Source organism: Aotus nancymaae, unplaced genomic scaffold (assembly GCF_030222135.1).
Source record: "Aotus nancymaae isolate 86718 unplaced genomic scaffold, 86718_ANA_hifiasm-v0.15.2.pri h1tg000048l, whole genome shotgun sequence".
Classification (NCBI taxonomy): domain Eukaryota; kingdom Metazoa; phylum Chordata; class Mammalia; order Primates; family Aotidae; genus Aotus; species Aotus nancymaae.
In genome coordinates, this window is record NW_026988462.1 from 976,045 (window position 1) to 992,201 (window position 16,157).

General features: G+C 42.1%; 3 pseudogenes; 2 read left to right on the plus strand and 1 right to left on the minus strand.

Moving 5' to 3' along the window:
* The first annotated feature begins 1,591 nt into the window (after positions 1-1,591).
* LOC105709091 (asparagine synthetase [glutamine-hydrolyzing]-like) lies at positions 1,592-2,877 on the plus strand (annotated as a pseudogene).
* Positions 2,878-11,571: 8,694 nt separating this feature from the next.
* On the plus strand, positions 11,572-12,698 carry LOC105709109 (adiponectin receptor protein 1-like; annotated as a pseudogene).
* Positions 12,699-14,645: 1,947 nt separating this feature from the next.
* On the minus strand, positions 14,646-15,142 carry LOC105709110 (large ribosomal subunit protein eL21-like; annotated as a pseudogene).
* Positions 15,143-16,157: the final 1,015 nt, after the last annotated feature.

The window sequence follows — 16,157 nt, forward strand, 5'->3', positions numbered from 1 at the left end:
GCTTATTTATTTTTCCATATGAAGTTTAAGATTCTGTGCCAGGAAAAATTTTCCTGGCATTTTTATTGGGATTATATTAAATTTATACATGAACTTTATTATGTTGATTGGTTCTATTCAAGACAAGGAATGTGTTTCTATTTTTGTTCTGTTTTGTTCTATTTTTGTGATTTTTCAGGACTATTTCAAAAAGTTTCTCATACAGGCTTCATGTGTAATCTTTTAAACTATAGTCCTATCCTCTATGAAACCAGGTCAACTGAATATCACCAGTCATGGCTACTCTTCTCCTTGAGGAGAGGTGAGGAAGGGGGCTGCCAAAGAGCAAACATCTGCATTCTTCTTCTTTTATTTTTTGAGGTGAAGTCTTGCTCTGTTGCCCAGGCTGGAGTGCAATGGCGTGATCTTGGCTCACTGCAACCTTCACCTCCCAGGTTCAAGCAATTCTCCTGTCTCAGCCTCCCGAGTAGCTGGGATTACAGGAGTGTGTCACCGTGCTCGGCTAATTTTTGTATTTTTAGTAGAGACAGGGTTTTCCCATGTTGGCCAGGCTGGTCTTGAACTCGTGACCTCAGGTGATCCACTCACCTCGGCCCTCTCAAAGTACTGGGATTATAGGCATGAGCCACGGTGCCCAGCCCAAACATCTACATTCTACTTGCCCTGATTCTTGTTCACTCCACTGAGGATTTTACATATATTTATATTACTGGCTATGATATTATGTAATACTCATTGAAACACTGTCTTTAGGAAGCTTTATTGTACAATATAGCTAAGCATAATGTAGGATGGGAAATCGCTTGGAGGGTGAATTTGGGGATACAGTATATGATAGGATTTTGGAGTTAAATTGTTTTTTGACTCAATTCAGAGACTTCTGATGGGCACACCTCATCTCCCCAGTAAGCTGATTCCAGGAGTCAGAGGAGAAACATTTTGATCAGACTACAAAATGCAGAATTTCCCTGATATCCATCAGGGCACTTTACCTTATGAGATAGCTGTACTCAGGCTTACTCCAGGCTTCACTTTGAGACCTACTAGATAAATAGTAGGAAAAACAGGGACGAATAGGGGGAAAGGAAACAGCGTATTTCTTTCCTCAAGTCCTTCCAACCTTGCTTCACCTTAGAGAACAATGAGGCTTATTAAGTAGGGCCAGCAGCAATCTTGTGTAATTGTTCAGCCATCTTCTCTGTTGACTCCTCAGCCTCTTTTGCCACCCTTGAGTTACCCACAGCTTGGCTAAAATAAAAGACTTCTTCCAGGTTTCTCATGCTTTAAATCTTTCCTAGTATACCTGTTCCTGCTTAAAATGTACCAGAACATCCACACAACAGGGTACTATATACCTATAAAAAGAATTGCGGAAAATCTCTATATATAACTGTCCAGTGATTTCCAGAATATATTGTTCAGAGAAAAAAAATCATGGTATAGAAAAATGTGTACAGTTTGCTACTATTTATCTAAGAAGAAAGGAATAGAGATATATACAGAGATGCTGGTACTGAAAGTAAACAATGGAAATAGCCCACAGCCCTGGCCTCTGCTCACACACCCACAGAGCCCACAGCTCCACTGTACCATGTGTGGCATTTGGGCCCTCTTTGGCAGCAATGATTGCCTCTCTGGTCAGCATCCGAGTGCTATGAAGATCACACACAGGGGTCCAGATGCATTTCATCCTGAGAATGTCAATGGATACATCAGCTGCTGCTTTGGATTTCACCAGTTGGTGGTGGTTGACCAGCTGTTTGGAATGCAGCCAATTCAAGTGAAGAAATATCTTTATTTGTGGCCCTGTTGCAGTGGTGAAATTTACAACCACAAGAAACTATAATACCATTTTGAATTTCATTACAAGGCCAAAGTGGATGGTGAGATAATCCTTCATCTTTATGACAAAGGAGGGCTGACAATTTGTATGTTGGGTTGAGTCTTTGCATTTATTTTATTAAATACGGTCAATAAGAAAGTATTCCTGGTCAGAGACACCCACCTAGAGAGTCATCACTGTAGAGATAAACCTCTGCATGCCCTCTATAACAGTGTGGAGAAACCATTTTGAGATAGAAACTGTGAAGAGCAACCTCTGGATTCCTTTTGACAGTGCTATTAAGAAACGACTGATGACAGAGAAGAGGCTTGGGTTCCAGCTTCGTTGCTGCCACTCTGTTGATGCAGCAGAAAGAGGCCCAAGTGTAAGACACTCTCTAGACATCTGTGATTGGCATGGAGAACAGTCTGAAGGTACTGGCTCCTAGAAAAGTGGAAAATCATATTGAGAGTGAACCCACTCTGAGGAAGGCATTCAGGTCCTGGATGAAGTAATATTTTCCTTGGAAATTTAAGACATAACAATAGTTCACACTTCAGTAGGTAGGTATTTAATTTCCAAGTATACTTGAAAGGACACAGATAGCATAGTGATCTTCTCTAGAGAAGGTTCAGATGAAATTACACAGGGTTACATAGACTCCTCCTCAGGAAAAAGCCGAGGAGGAGAGTCGGGGGCTTCCGAAGGTCTCTTTGTTTGATGCACTGTGTGCAGCTTGACCTGCTGCTGCCCACGTGACTTTGAACTGAGAGTCTCATTCCTAGATCATCTATTTTCTTCTTATTGCCTCTGGCGCCAGAAATAAGAATTCTGAAGAATGAGATAGGAAAACATCTCCTGATAAAGATATTTGAGTACTATACTTGATACCTAAAGAGATTCTCTGGCAAAAAGAAGCCTTCAGTGATGGGATAACCTCAGTTAAGAATTCCTGTTTTAGGGTTTTACAGGAATATCCTGAACATTATGTTGATGATGTAATGATGGCAACTGCAGCACAAAAATTTTCCTTCACTATTCTTAAAACTAAATAAGCCTATTACAGCAATCTACAAATTCAATGCAATTCCCATTAAAATACCACCATCACTCTTCACAGAACTAGAAAAAACAACCCTAAAATTCATGCGGAACCAAGAAAGAGCCCGCATAGCCAAAGTAAGACTAAGCAAAAGGAACAAATCTGGAGGCATCACATTACCTGATTTCAAACTATACTATAATGCCACAAAAACAGCATGGTATTGGTATAAAAATAGGCATAGACCAGTGGAACAGAACAGAGAACCCAGAGATAAACCCAAATACTTACAGCTAGCTCATCTTTGACAAAGCAAACAAAAACGTTAAGTGGGGAAAGGACATCCTATTCAACAAATGGTGCTGGGATAATTGGCAAGCCACACGTAAGAGAAGGAAACTGGATCCTCCTCCCTCACCTTGTACAAAAATCAACTCAAGATGGATCAAGGACTTAAATCTAAGACCTGAAACTGTAAAAATTCTACAAGATAACATCAGAAAAACCCTTCTAGACATTGGCTTAGGCAAGGAATTCATGCAAATGCAATAAAAACAAAGACAAATAGGTGGGACTCAATTGAACTAAAGAGCTTTTGCATGGCAAAAGGAACCATCAGCAAAGTAAACAGACAACCCACAAAGTGGGAGACAATCTTCACAATCTATATATCTGACAAAGGAATATTATCCAGAATCTACAATGAACTTAAACAAATTAGCAAGAAAAATAACAAACAATCCCATCAAAAAATGTGTTAAGGAGAATAGACAGTTCTCAAAAGAGGATATACAAATAGCCAACAAACACGTGAAAAAATGCTCAACATCATCAATGATCAGGGAAATGCAAATCAAAATCACAATGTGATATCACCTTATTCATGCAAGAATGGCCATAATCAAAAAATCAAAAAATAATAGATGCTGGCGTGGATGTGGTGAAAAGGGAACACTTCTACACTGCTGTTGGGAATGTAAACTAGTACAACCACTATGGAAAACAGTGTGGAGATTCCTTAAAGAACTAAAAGTAGAATTATCATTTGATCCAGCAATCCCACTCCTGGGTGGCTACCCAGAGGAAAAGAAGTCATTATACAAAAAAAAAAACTTGCACACAAGTTTGTAGCAGCACAATTCACAATTGCAAAAATGTGGAACCAGACCAAATACCCATCAATCAACAAGTGGATAAAGAAACTGATATATATATATATATATATATATATACACACACACACACACATATATATATGATGGAATACTACTCAGCTATAGAAAGGAATGAAGTAACTCAGGATTGTAAAACCAAACATCATATGTTCTCATTCGTAAGTGGGCGCTAAGCTATGAGACTGCAAAGGCAGAATAATTATACAATGGACTTTGAAGACTCAGGGGGAAAGTGTGGGAAGGGGGTGAGGGATAAAAGACTACAAATTGGGTTCACTGTATACTGCTCGGGTGATGGGTACACCTGAGTCTCACAAATCACCACTAAAGAACTTACTCATGTAACCAAATACCACCTGTTTCTCAAAAACCTATGGAAATAAAATTTTTTTTTAAAAAGCATTGATTAAAGGCAAAAATAAATAAATTAGTCCACCTAAAAAAGAAAGACATGCTCACACTTATTTATTGCAGGATGTCTGTATCAGAAACTTATGAAAATACATAGAAACAATACAAATGTCCTTTAGTAAGGAACTGGTTGTATAATTTTAAAGCCACATGTTGGCATACTATGCCACTGTAACCAGAAATTAAGCCAGGGGTGTGGTGTGGGCCTGTAGACCCAGCCAGGAGTTGGAGGCTGTGCTATGCCATGATTGTGCCTGTAAGAGACACTGCACTCAACCCTGTGCAACACAACCAGACCAACCCCATGTCAAAAAAGAGAGAAAGAGAAAGAAAGAAACAGAGAGAGAGAGAGAGAGAGCGAGAGAGAGGAATAGAAGAAGGAAGGAAGGGAGGGAGGGAGGAAGGAAGGAAAAGAAAAGAGAGAAAGAGAAAGAAATTAGAACTATCGCTATTTATTATCATGAAGTAATCTCCATAAAAGGATAATATGAATCATGTTTTATTGTTGTTGTTTTCATTTGATTTGATTTGATTTTTTTAACAATGAAATCCCTTTATTGAATATCTTGTTTTGGTCAGTTTTATTGAGTGAATTTTTTATAGGAATCTTGATAGGTCCTCCAAGAAATTGCCATAAAGCCTTATTCAAGCCAGTCCAGCTTTCAGAACAAGTAGATTCCTGGAATAAGGAGTGAAGACTGTATTTATGGTTTCAATTTTTATATCCCAATTCTGATCAAACAGCATTTTTGTCAGTGTTTGCATTTACCAGTTTATCTTAAAGGGTATTACAAAGGATACAGATGAAGGGACATACAGAGCAAGGTACATGGTCATATTTTTCATTTTCTGTGTTTTGTGATGTCTTGACACCTTGAGGGCCTTGCTGGCCAGGGGGAGACTGCCTCTCCCAGGGCTAGTTAATTCATAGAGGTAGCAAATGGCTCCCTTATAAACTCCCTTCCTCCCTCCCTCCCTTCCTTTTTCTTTCCTTTTTTTCTCTCTCTCCCTCTTTTTCTCTGTTTTCTCTTTCTCTCTTACTTTCTGACAGAGTTCACTCTTGTTGCCCAGGCTGGAGTGCAGTGGCACAACCTCAGCTCACTGCAACCTCCACCTCCCAGAGTCAAGCGATTTCTCCTGCCTGAGCCTCCCAAGTAGCTGGGAGTACAGGTCAGTTAATTTTGTATTTTTTGTAGAGATAGGGTTTCACCATGTTGGTCAGGCTGATCTCAAACTCCCGACCTCAGGTGATCCATCTGCCTCGGCCTCCCAAAGTGCTTTACAGGCCTGAGCCACTGCGCCCTGTGGACTCACCTTTCTTGTGCAAACCGACCAACCAAAGCACATATTTCCAACCACTTTAGCTTACTCTCAGACACCAAGTGAACATTTCCCCTGCTCTAAGTCATCCCAGACACCACCTCTATGACCCGGAGCCAACTGAAATGATTTTAAGTTATACAATCCTCAATTTGCTCAAATTTGTCTATGCCCTGCCTCATCCCTTCCTTTCCATAGAAATGGCAATAAAGACTCTGGGCCACACTTTTCTCCTTTCCTCCTTCCGCCTCCTGACCAATCCTGGTACTTCCCATGTGGCCCTATGTGTCATGGTGTGGGCCCCTTCTCTCAGGAACTTTAAGTAGTTAAGACTTCTTTCAGGGCATGGTGGCTTACGCCTGTAATCCCAGCTCTTTGGGAGGCTGAGGCAGGCAGATCACAAGGTCATGAGATGGAGACCATCCTGGCCAACATGGTGAAACCCCATCTCAACGAAAAATACAAAAAATGTGCTGGCATGGTGGCACATGCCTGTAGTCCCAGCTACTTGGGAGGCTGAGGCAGGAGAATCACTTGAACCCGGGAAGTGGAGGTTGCAGTGAGCCGAAACTGCACCACTGCACTCCAGCCTGAGTGACAGAGAGAGATTCTGTCTAAAAAAAAAAAAAAGACTTCTTTCAATGGCATTGTCCTCTCTGTATCATCACTCAGTCACCTCTATAAACTAAAACCCAGGTACAGCCGGGTGGGGTGGCTCACGCCTATAATCTCAGCACTTTGGAAAGCCAAGGTGGGCGGATCATCTGAGGTCAGGAGTTGGAGACCAGCCTGACCAACATGAAGAAACCCTATCTCTACTAAAAATACAAAATTAGCCAGCGTGATGACGGGTGCTTGTAATCCCAGCTACTTGGGAGGCTGAGGCAGGAGAATCGCTTCAACCTGGAGGCGGACACTGCAGGGGTGAGCCAAGATCGTATCATTGCACTCCAGCCTGGGCAACAAGAGCAAAAGTCTATCTCAAAAAAACAAAAACAAAAACAAAAAAAACACCCAGGTACAATTAAAGAATAAATCATAAAATATCTCTAAGTAGTTAATTATGGGAAAGGGAAAGAATTAGGTGAGGGTGGCTAGAATAGAAGGTAGACTTCATTGAAATACCTTGTTCCAGAGATTTGACTTTGGAAGCAAGTACATATTTTATATAACCATTAAGTAAAATTGAATTTTAAGGGGAAATTCCCTAAAATAAAATCAAATAGTGCTTAATGCATATCCAGTTGTGGCATAACCACACATAAAAACCATTCCAAATGACTTCATAATAGAACATTTTCACTGCACATCACCAAAAAGAAATATCCTGAAGATTAAAAATTGTGGGTCAGGGCCGAGCACGGTCGCTCAAGTCTGTAATCTCACCACTTTGGGAGGCCAAAGTGGATGGATCACAAGGTCAAGAGATCGAGATCATCCTGGCCAACATAGTGAAACCCCATCTCTACTAAAAATACAAATATTAGCTGGGCTGGTGGCACGCCACCTGTAATCCCGGCTACTCAGGAGGCTGAGGCAGGAGAATCACTTGAACCCAGCAGGTGGAGATTGCAGTGAGCCGAGATTGTACCACTGCACTCCAGCCTGACAACAAAGCAAGACTGTCTCAAAAAAAAAAAAAAAAAAATTGTGGGTCAGGCACAGTGGCTCATGCCTGTAATCCCAGTACTCTGGGAGACCAAGGCAGGTGAATCACCCGAGAACAAGAGTTTGAGACCAGACTGGCCAAAATAGTGAAACCCTCTCTCTACTAAAAATGCAAAACAAAAGAAAAAACTAGCCAGGCGTAGTGGCATACACCTATAGTCCCAGCAACTCAGAAGGCTGAGGTAGGAGAATTGCTTGAACCCAGGAGGTGGAGGTTGCAGTGAACCAAGATCACGCCATTGCACTCCCGCCTGGGTAACAGGACCGAAACTTTGTCTCAAAAAAAAAAAATTAAAAATTGCAAAAAATAAAAGCTTAAGCTGACTTCAATAATCATATTATTAGCAGCAGTATTGATATTATTATTGTGAGACTGCTGTGTGCACATTTTGAAATGAAAATGAATAATTTTGTGAAATACCAATTCTATTATTCCTATAATCTTGAATTTAGCTTGTAAATATTTGTATTAGTCAGCTATATACCTAATCATGCTGCATAACAAACCACTCTAAACATCAATGACTTACAACCCTAAATATCATTCACATATCTGTGCCTTTGTTTTAAGCTACATTCTACAGGTTGACTGGCGTTTGAACAATTTAGGCTGGGCTCAGCTGGGCCTGGCTCCAGATTGTAGGTTTGGTTCAGGTCTACGAGATGTATCTTTCATTATTCTGGAAGCAATATGCTGCTTGTGGCATGTTCTTCTCATGGCAATGACAGAGGTAGAAGAGGGCAAGCCGATATGCACAAGCACATTACCAACCTTTGCTGTCTCACACGGTGGAAAAAAACAACTACCATAATACCAGTATGAACTTGTAATATATTTTATTAAAATGAAACACAAAAAAGGTCCTTTTCTCTGTCCACCTAAAATGTCTAGAAACAAAAATACCTCAGTAACGATGGCACCTGAAGGAGTTGAGAATATGCCACTGCAAAATATGCCATGCTGGCATGTTGACTGCTTTGAGTTAAAGACACTCAATAAACAGCAGATGCAAGGACACTCTGATCTCTCTTTTTTTCTTTTTTTTTTTTTTTTTTTTGAGATGGAGTCTTGCTCTATCATCCAGGATGGAGTGCAGTAGCACAATTTTGGTTCACTGCAACCTCTGCCTCCCAGGCTCAAGCAATTCTCCTGCCTCAGCCTCCGGAGTAGCTGGGATTACAGGCGTGCACCACCACATCTGACTATTTTTGTATTTTCAGTAGAGACAGGGTTTCACCATGTTGACCAGGCTGGTCTCAAACTCCTGACGTCAGGTGATCCACCTGCCCTGGCCTCCCAAAGTGCTGGGATTACGGGTGTGAGCTACCACATCCGGCTTGATCTCCCTTCTTTTTCTTTTTCTTTTTTCTTTCTTTCTTTCTTTTTTTTTTTTTGAGACAGAGTGTTGCTCTGTCCCAGGCTGGAGTGCAGTTGCAGAATAGAGGTAATGTTTACCTCCCCTGCGTACCCATTGTTGTCTCTAAATACCATTTCCAATTCAAAGGAATCAGAGTGCTTTGGGGAAACTGCTGGATCCAGGTCTGGGACAGAAAATGTACAAAATGAATTTGGAATATTTTATCCCACCAGATAGCAAGTAAGCTATCAGAGATTACCAGGCATGTGTCAAAAGGATTTAGGAGCCAACCTGAAGAGGCACTCACTGGCCAAATACAGAACAATTTGAACATCAATAAGAATAATAATTGCAATGGATTAATGTGTATTATGATATTTAAATACATGAAATAATAATGAGACTTTAAAAACTGCTCATTGTTGGAAGATGTTCATCATTTCAAAATGGTCATCATTTTGAAAACTGGTAAATAAAGGGAAATAAGCATATATCCTGTCTTTCCTGTATGCATTCTATCATTAGTAAACAAATAGTAATGAATAGGAAGTTTCTCTTTATATATATTCATGAAGAAGGAATAATTGAATTTGATATCATTTTTCAAACGGTAATGAATTAAGTATCATTTGACTGCTAACATCACAAAGAGAGAGAGAACCAAATATCATGGCCTCCTGATAGAAGAATACAACGCTACCTATGAAGGAGTCTTCCCTCCAGACCCCCAGAATTTGAATCTGAATCTCATCAGGCCTCCAGATCCAATATACAAGAAATATGGAGGAGAGAAACTTAAGTGACACCATATAAAGGCAATAGCAAAATCCAGATTATGGAAAACTGCAGGAACAACTCATTTCCTCAATACATAAATTGCAAGAATAAAACAAAGACGTAGGGGGACTCTATAGATTTTTAAAGTCTTAAGAACTGACAATACTCAGGAGGTTGAGGCAGGAGAATCACTTGAACCTGGGAGGCGGAGGTTGCAGTGACCCGAGATCACACCACTGCACTCCAGCATGAGCAACAGAGCAAGACTCTGTCTCAAAAAAAAAAGAAAGAAAAAGAACTGATAATACAAATGTTGGAGAGAATGTGGAGCAGTAAGAACATTCATACATTGCTGATGAGTGTAAAATAGTACAATCATTTTGAAAGCTCTTTGGTAGCATCTTAAAAAGTTGAATGTAAATCAGGCAAGGTGGCCTGGTGAGATGGCTTATGCTTGTAATCCCAGCACATTGGGAGGCTAAGACACGCAGATCACTTGAGGTCAGGAGTTCGAGACCAGCCTGGCCAACATGGCAAAACCTTTTGTATTTTGTAGAAATACAAAAATAAGCCGGGTGTAGTGGCAGGTGCCTGTAATCCCAGCTACTCAGGAGTCTGAGGTAGGAAAATTGCTTGAACCTTGGGAGGTGGAGGTTGCAGTGAGCTGAGATTGTGCCACTGCACTCCAGCCTGGGTGACAGAGTGAGACTCTGTCTCAAAATAGTAATAATAAATTGAAAAATAAATCAATAAATCAGGCATGGTGGCTTACTCGCACCTGTAATCCCAGCTACTTTGAGAGGCTGAGGGGGAAGGATCACTTGACCCCAGGAATTTCAGGCTGCAGTGAGCTACGATCATACCACAGCACTTCAGCCTAGGCAGCCAAGCAAGACCCCATCTCTTTAAAAAAAAAAAAAACGACTATATATATATACCCTGTGACCCAGCAAATCCACGTCTAGGTGCTTATCCAACAGAAACAAAAACAAGAATGTTCTAAGCATTTTTAAAAAAGTTCTTGTATTTAAAAAAACATTCTAGGCATTAAAAAATGCTCTTGTATTGAAAACAAACAAACAAAAACACCTGTAATCGCAGCACTTTGGGAGGCTAAGGCAGGCGGATCATGAGGTCATGAGATCGAGACCATCCTGGCTAACACGGTGAAACCCCGTCTCTACTAAAAAAACAAAAAATTAGCCGGGCATGGTGGCAGGCGCCTGTAGTCCCAGCTACTTGGGAGGCTGAGGCAGGAGAATTGGTTGAACCCTGGAGGCGGAGGTTGCAGTAAGCCAACATTGTGCCACTTCACTCCAACTTTGTCTCAAAAAAAAAAACAACTGGGAAAACCCAGCCATAGAAATCACATCAATGGCTGCTTGTGGAAGGACTGACTGGGAAAAGGCTTGAGGGAACTTTGTGGCCTGATAGAAATGCTGTGTATCTGGAAATGTATTCAACAAGACTGACTGACTGACAAAAATACAAAAACAAAAACACCACCTGATGGAATGATGTACTAGAGATCTGAGCATTTCTCTCCATGTGAAATATACCTCAGTCTTTTAAAAGGCGTTCACATATGTGCACACACACACACACATACAGATGTTAGAAAAGACTCAGAAGACATTCATAGTGTGTAGACTTGCCCTGGATCCTGATTGAAACGTTCTGACTTTTAAAATTTATCCCATTTATGAGACAATTGGAAGTTTGGACAGTGATGGGAATTTGATAACATTAAGGAGTTATACTCTAGCTGTGATAAATGTACTGAGGTGATTATATAAGATAAAGGCTCTGCTGGAAGGGCAATGAAGATCCGGGGCCGCAGGCTGCCCCCTGTGCAGCAGGAAGTAGCAGGAGACCAGTTCCCCAGTGGAGCCTGCCTGCCCAGCTCGTCTACCAATACAGGCACATCTCTGCCCACAGAGATGAGAAACCTCAGCCTTTCCCCATGCTGAAGCTGCAGGATATTGAGGTACTGGCCAGATGTCTTCCCACAAAGGATCTGTGGTGGCATGGGGCAATGGAGCTCCTGCCAGTAACAGGAAAACTGACATGGTGGAACTGGCTGAACTGGGACCCCTATTACAAGAGAGGACAAATGGGTAATCACCAACCCTACCAAAGCTGAAGAAGTGCAAACATGCCCAATGCCCCAGGAAACGGAGGAGAAGGTGCAGCTACTGAAGCACTGCACTTCCACCATGCCACGGAGAAGATGGAGGCATTTGTGTGCAAGGTCTGGGAGGGACACTGGAGGGTCATCCCATATGATGTGCTCCCTGACTGGCTGAAGGACAATGACTCCCTGCTACATGGCCATAGACCACCCATGCCTTCCTTTTGGGCTTGCTTCAAGAGCATCTTCCACATCCATGTGGAAACAGGCAACATCTGGACCCATCTGCTCGGTTTCATGCTGTTTCTCTTTTGGGGATCTTGGCCATGCTCAGACCAAATATGTACTTCATGGCCCCTCTACAGGAGAAGGTGGTCTGGGGATGTCCTTTGTGGGTGTAGTGCTCTGCCTCCAAATAGTCAGCTCCTCCTGGCTATTCCACACTGTCTACTGTCATTCAGAGAAAGTCTCTCAGACTTTTTCCAAACTGGACTATTCAGCAATTGCTCTACTGACTACGGGGAACTTTGTCCCCTGGCTCTGTTACTCCTTCCACTGCTCCCCACAGCCACAGCTCATCTGCCTCTTCTTTGTCTGTGTCCTGGGCATTTCTGCCATCACAGTAGCACAGTGAGACCGGTTTCTACTCCTAACCACTGGCAGACACAGCAGAAGCATTCCTGGGACTTGGCTTGAGTGTGATTGTGCCCATGATGCATTTTCCTATCAATGAAGTTTTATCAGGGCCACCGTCATAGTCTGGATAGGTTGGTCCGTCCTCACAGCTGTGATGCACATCACTGGAGCTGGCCTATATGCTATTTGAATTTCTGAATGCTTCTTTCATGGAAAATCTGACATATGGTTCCAGTATCATCAGATTCCCTAAGTCCTGGTGGTGGCAGCCACCTTTGTCCACTTCTCTGGGGTCTGCAGCCTTCAGGAATTCCATTATGGCCTAGAAGGTGGCTGTACTGATGACTGCCTTCTCTGAGCCTTCCACTTGAGGGGTGGAGGAGGAACTTCTCAAGTGCTTTTAAAAATAACTTCTGGCAGGCATAGTGGCTCACACCTGTAATCCCAGTTCTTTGCCAGGCCAAAGTGGGAGAGTGCTTGAGCACAGGAGTTTGAGGCTACAGTGAGCTATGATCATGTCACCGCACTCCAGCTTGGACAAAAGAGACCCTGTCTCTATAAAAAATTAAAATTCAAACAAAATAATACCTTCTTTGCTGAAGTAAGGGAAAGAGTCTGAGTTGTCTGGAGGAAACCTCTTAGAGAATTCAACATCAGCCAAGTTTCAGCCCACTTCTACATTCACTTGGCAATGAACTTCCCATTTCCACTCCCCTACCTTGGAAGGGAGAATTGTCAAATGTAGCCATCTCTTTCCTTAACAGTCTTCCTCCCCAACAAGGCAACCACAGACCCCTCACAGAGACAGTACTTTGAAACTCATGTTGAGGTTTTACCTTCTCCTCCAACCATTTTTGGAAAATATTATGGACTACAACTTTTTTCTTTTCTTTTTTTGAGACAGAGTCTCGCTCTGTTGCCCAGGCTGGAATGTAGTGGCATGGTCTCAGCTCACTGCAACCTCCGCCTCCCACGTTCAAGTGATTCTCCTGCCTCAGCCTCTTGAGTATCTGGGATTACAGGCAGCCACCACAATACCTGGCTAATTTTTTGTATTTTAGTAGAGACGGGATTTTACCAGTTGGCCAGACTGGTCTCAAACTCCTGACCTCGTGATCTGCCTGCCTTGGCCTCCCAAAGTGCTGGGATTATAGGCATGAACCACCTTACCTGGTGCAACTTTTTCAAAATTCTGTCTTTTTTCTGGAAGAAAATTATCCCTTCCATGCCCACATCCTTATTTTGTATGGTGGCTTATGACAGGCCATCCATTTTTTTCTGAGATGGGGTCTCACTCTGTCTTCCAGGCTAGGTGCAGTGGCACGATCTCCACTCACTGCAACCTCCATTTCCTGAGATCAAGTGATTCTCCTGCCTCAGCCTCCCAAGTAGCTGGAATTACAGGCACCTGCTGCCACCACACCAGGCTAATTTTTGTATTTTTAGTAGTGACAGGGTTTCACCATGTTGGCCAGGCTGGTCTCGAACTCCTCACCTGAAGTGATCCACCTGCCCCAGCCTCCCAAAGTGCTGGGAGTGCAGGTGTCAGGCACCGTTCCTGGCCTGAGCCACCATGCCTGGCCAGGCCATCCATTTTTGTAGCACTTTTTTCTGGAGGTGGGGATGGAGTCTCACTCTGTTACCCAGACTACAGTGCAGTGGCACAATCTTAGCTCACTGCAACCTCCATCTCCCAGGTTCAAGTGATCCTCCTTCTTCCTACGGGCATGCGCCACGATGCCTGGCCAATTTTTGTATTTTTAGTAGAGAGAGGGTTTCGCCATGTTGGCCAGGCTGGTCTTGAACTCCTGACCTCAAGTGATCAACCCACTTTGGCCTCCCAAAGTGCTGAGATTACAGGCGTGAGCCACCACACCACACCACACCCGGCCTTGTAGCACACTTTAGAAAAACAATTATATGGGTGTGGTGGTGCATGCCTGTAATCCCAGCTACTCAGGAGGCTGAGGCAGGAGAATTGCTGAACTCAGGAGGCGGAGGTTGCAGTGAGCTGAAATTGCGCCATTGCATTCCAGCCTAGGCAACAAGAGCGAAACTCTGTCTCAAAAACAAACAAAAAAACAATTATATAATCTTGTCCCATCTTTCTAGGGCCGCCTGGATCTGCCTATACAGTAGGAAAAATAAAGCCACCAACTTTCACATAGCCCAGTTAATCATGGAATTATGTCCAGGCTTCAAATAACTTGAGTTTTAATTTCTAAAATTAAAATTGGGAAAGCTATTTAATATCTTTTTCTTTTTTTATAGTCCAGAGGTCTTTTTTTTTTTTTTTTAACACCTATTAGGCCATGAATTCATAGGGAATGGGTTCCAGCAGCTCAGGCTCCTTCCCCTTGTTTCTCACACAGTGTGCTTCTCTGGGTGGAGCAGGCTGGCGCTTCAGTTGAACCCAGGTACCTTTCTCTTTGGCTTCTTTCTTTTTCTGGTTATTTTCCTTCACACATTTCAGGAAGCTATCTTAACTCTTAGAGTGCTTGATGTGCTCAATACGCACATTAATTCTCTTGGCAAGAATCTTGCCCTTAACTTGTTTGTTTACAACAATGCCAACAGCATGCTGGGTAACGTTGTAGACTCTTCCAGTTTTGCCATGATAACATTCGTGGGGCATTCCTTTTTGAACAGTACTCATTCCCTTGATGTCTACAATATCACCTTTCTTATAGATTTGCATATACGTGGCCAAAGGAACAACTCCATGTTTTCTAAAAGGCCTAGAGAACATGTATCGAGTGCCTCTCCTCTTTCCCTTTGTGTTCGTCATTTTGGCGAATTACTGGAAGATGACGGTTCCAGCCAAAATCAAGCTATTTAATATTTAATACTAAGCTTTAAAACAAAACCTGCTAGCATCGCTATGTATCCTGATGCAAAGATTGTAATGTTAATAAAAGAGAGTACAGAAGACAAAAAATAAAATAGAATAAAAATAAATGCTTTATCTTCCAGAGTTATAGGAAATTTTTATAGATACCATTATATCATGGCTGAGGTTTGCTTCATAATAATCTGGAGTTGAGGACAGTGGGTGGAAGCTAACTGGACCAAGATTGACAATGAGTTGATAATTGTTGATGCTGGATGATAGGAAATGAATGATCATTATTCTGTTCTGTATGCTTTTGCGTATGTTTAAAGTTTTTCATTGCGTCTGAATGAACTATTGCTATACACAACAGGGAATGAATCTCACAAATATTAAACTGAACAAAAGAAGCTGGACAGAAAAAGCAAGCACACAGTATAATTCCATTTATATAAAGTTTAAAACAGGCAAAGCAAATCCATGATGTTAGAAATCAGAATAATGGTGGCTGGGCACAGTGGCTCACGCCTGTAATCCCAGCACTTTGGGAGGCTGAGGTGGATGGATCACCTGAGGTCGGGAGTTCAAGACCAGCCTGACCAACATGGTGAAATCCCATCTCTACTAAAAACACAAAAATTAGCCAGATGTGGTGGTGGATGCCTGTAATCCCAGCTACTGTGGAGGCTGAGGCAGGAGAATCGCTTGAACCTGGAGGTGGAGGTTGCGGTGAGCCAGATGGCACCATTGCACTCCAGCCTGGGCAACAAGAGCGAAACTCTGTCTCAAAAATAAAATAATATAATAAAGTAAAATAAAATAAAATAAAAGATGCTTTGATTTGCAAAATAAAAAGTAAAAGTAAACAATAAAAACGGTTGTATATCCTATGACAGCTGCACCTATACCCAATTTAAGTGGATATTTTAGGAAGATAGCTCTACCAATAATAATATGCTCAACTCTCTGTTAATAGAAACAAGGAAA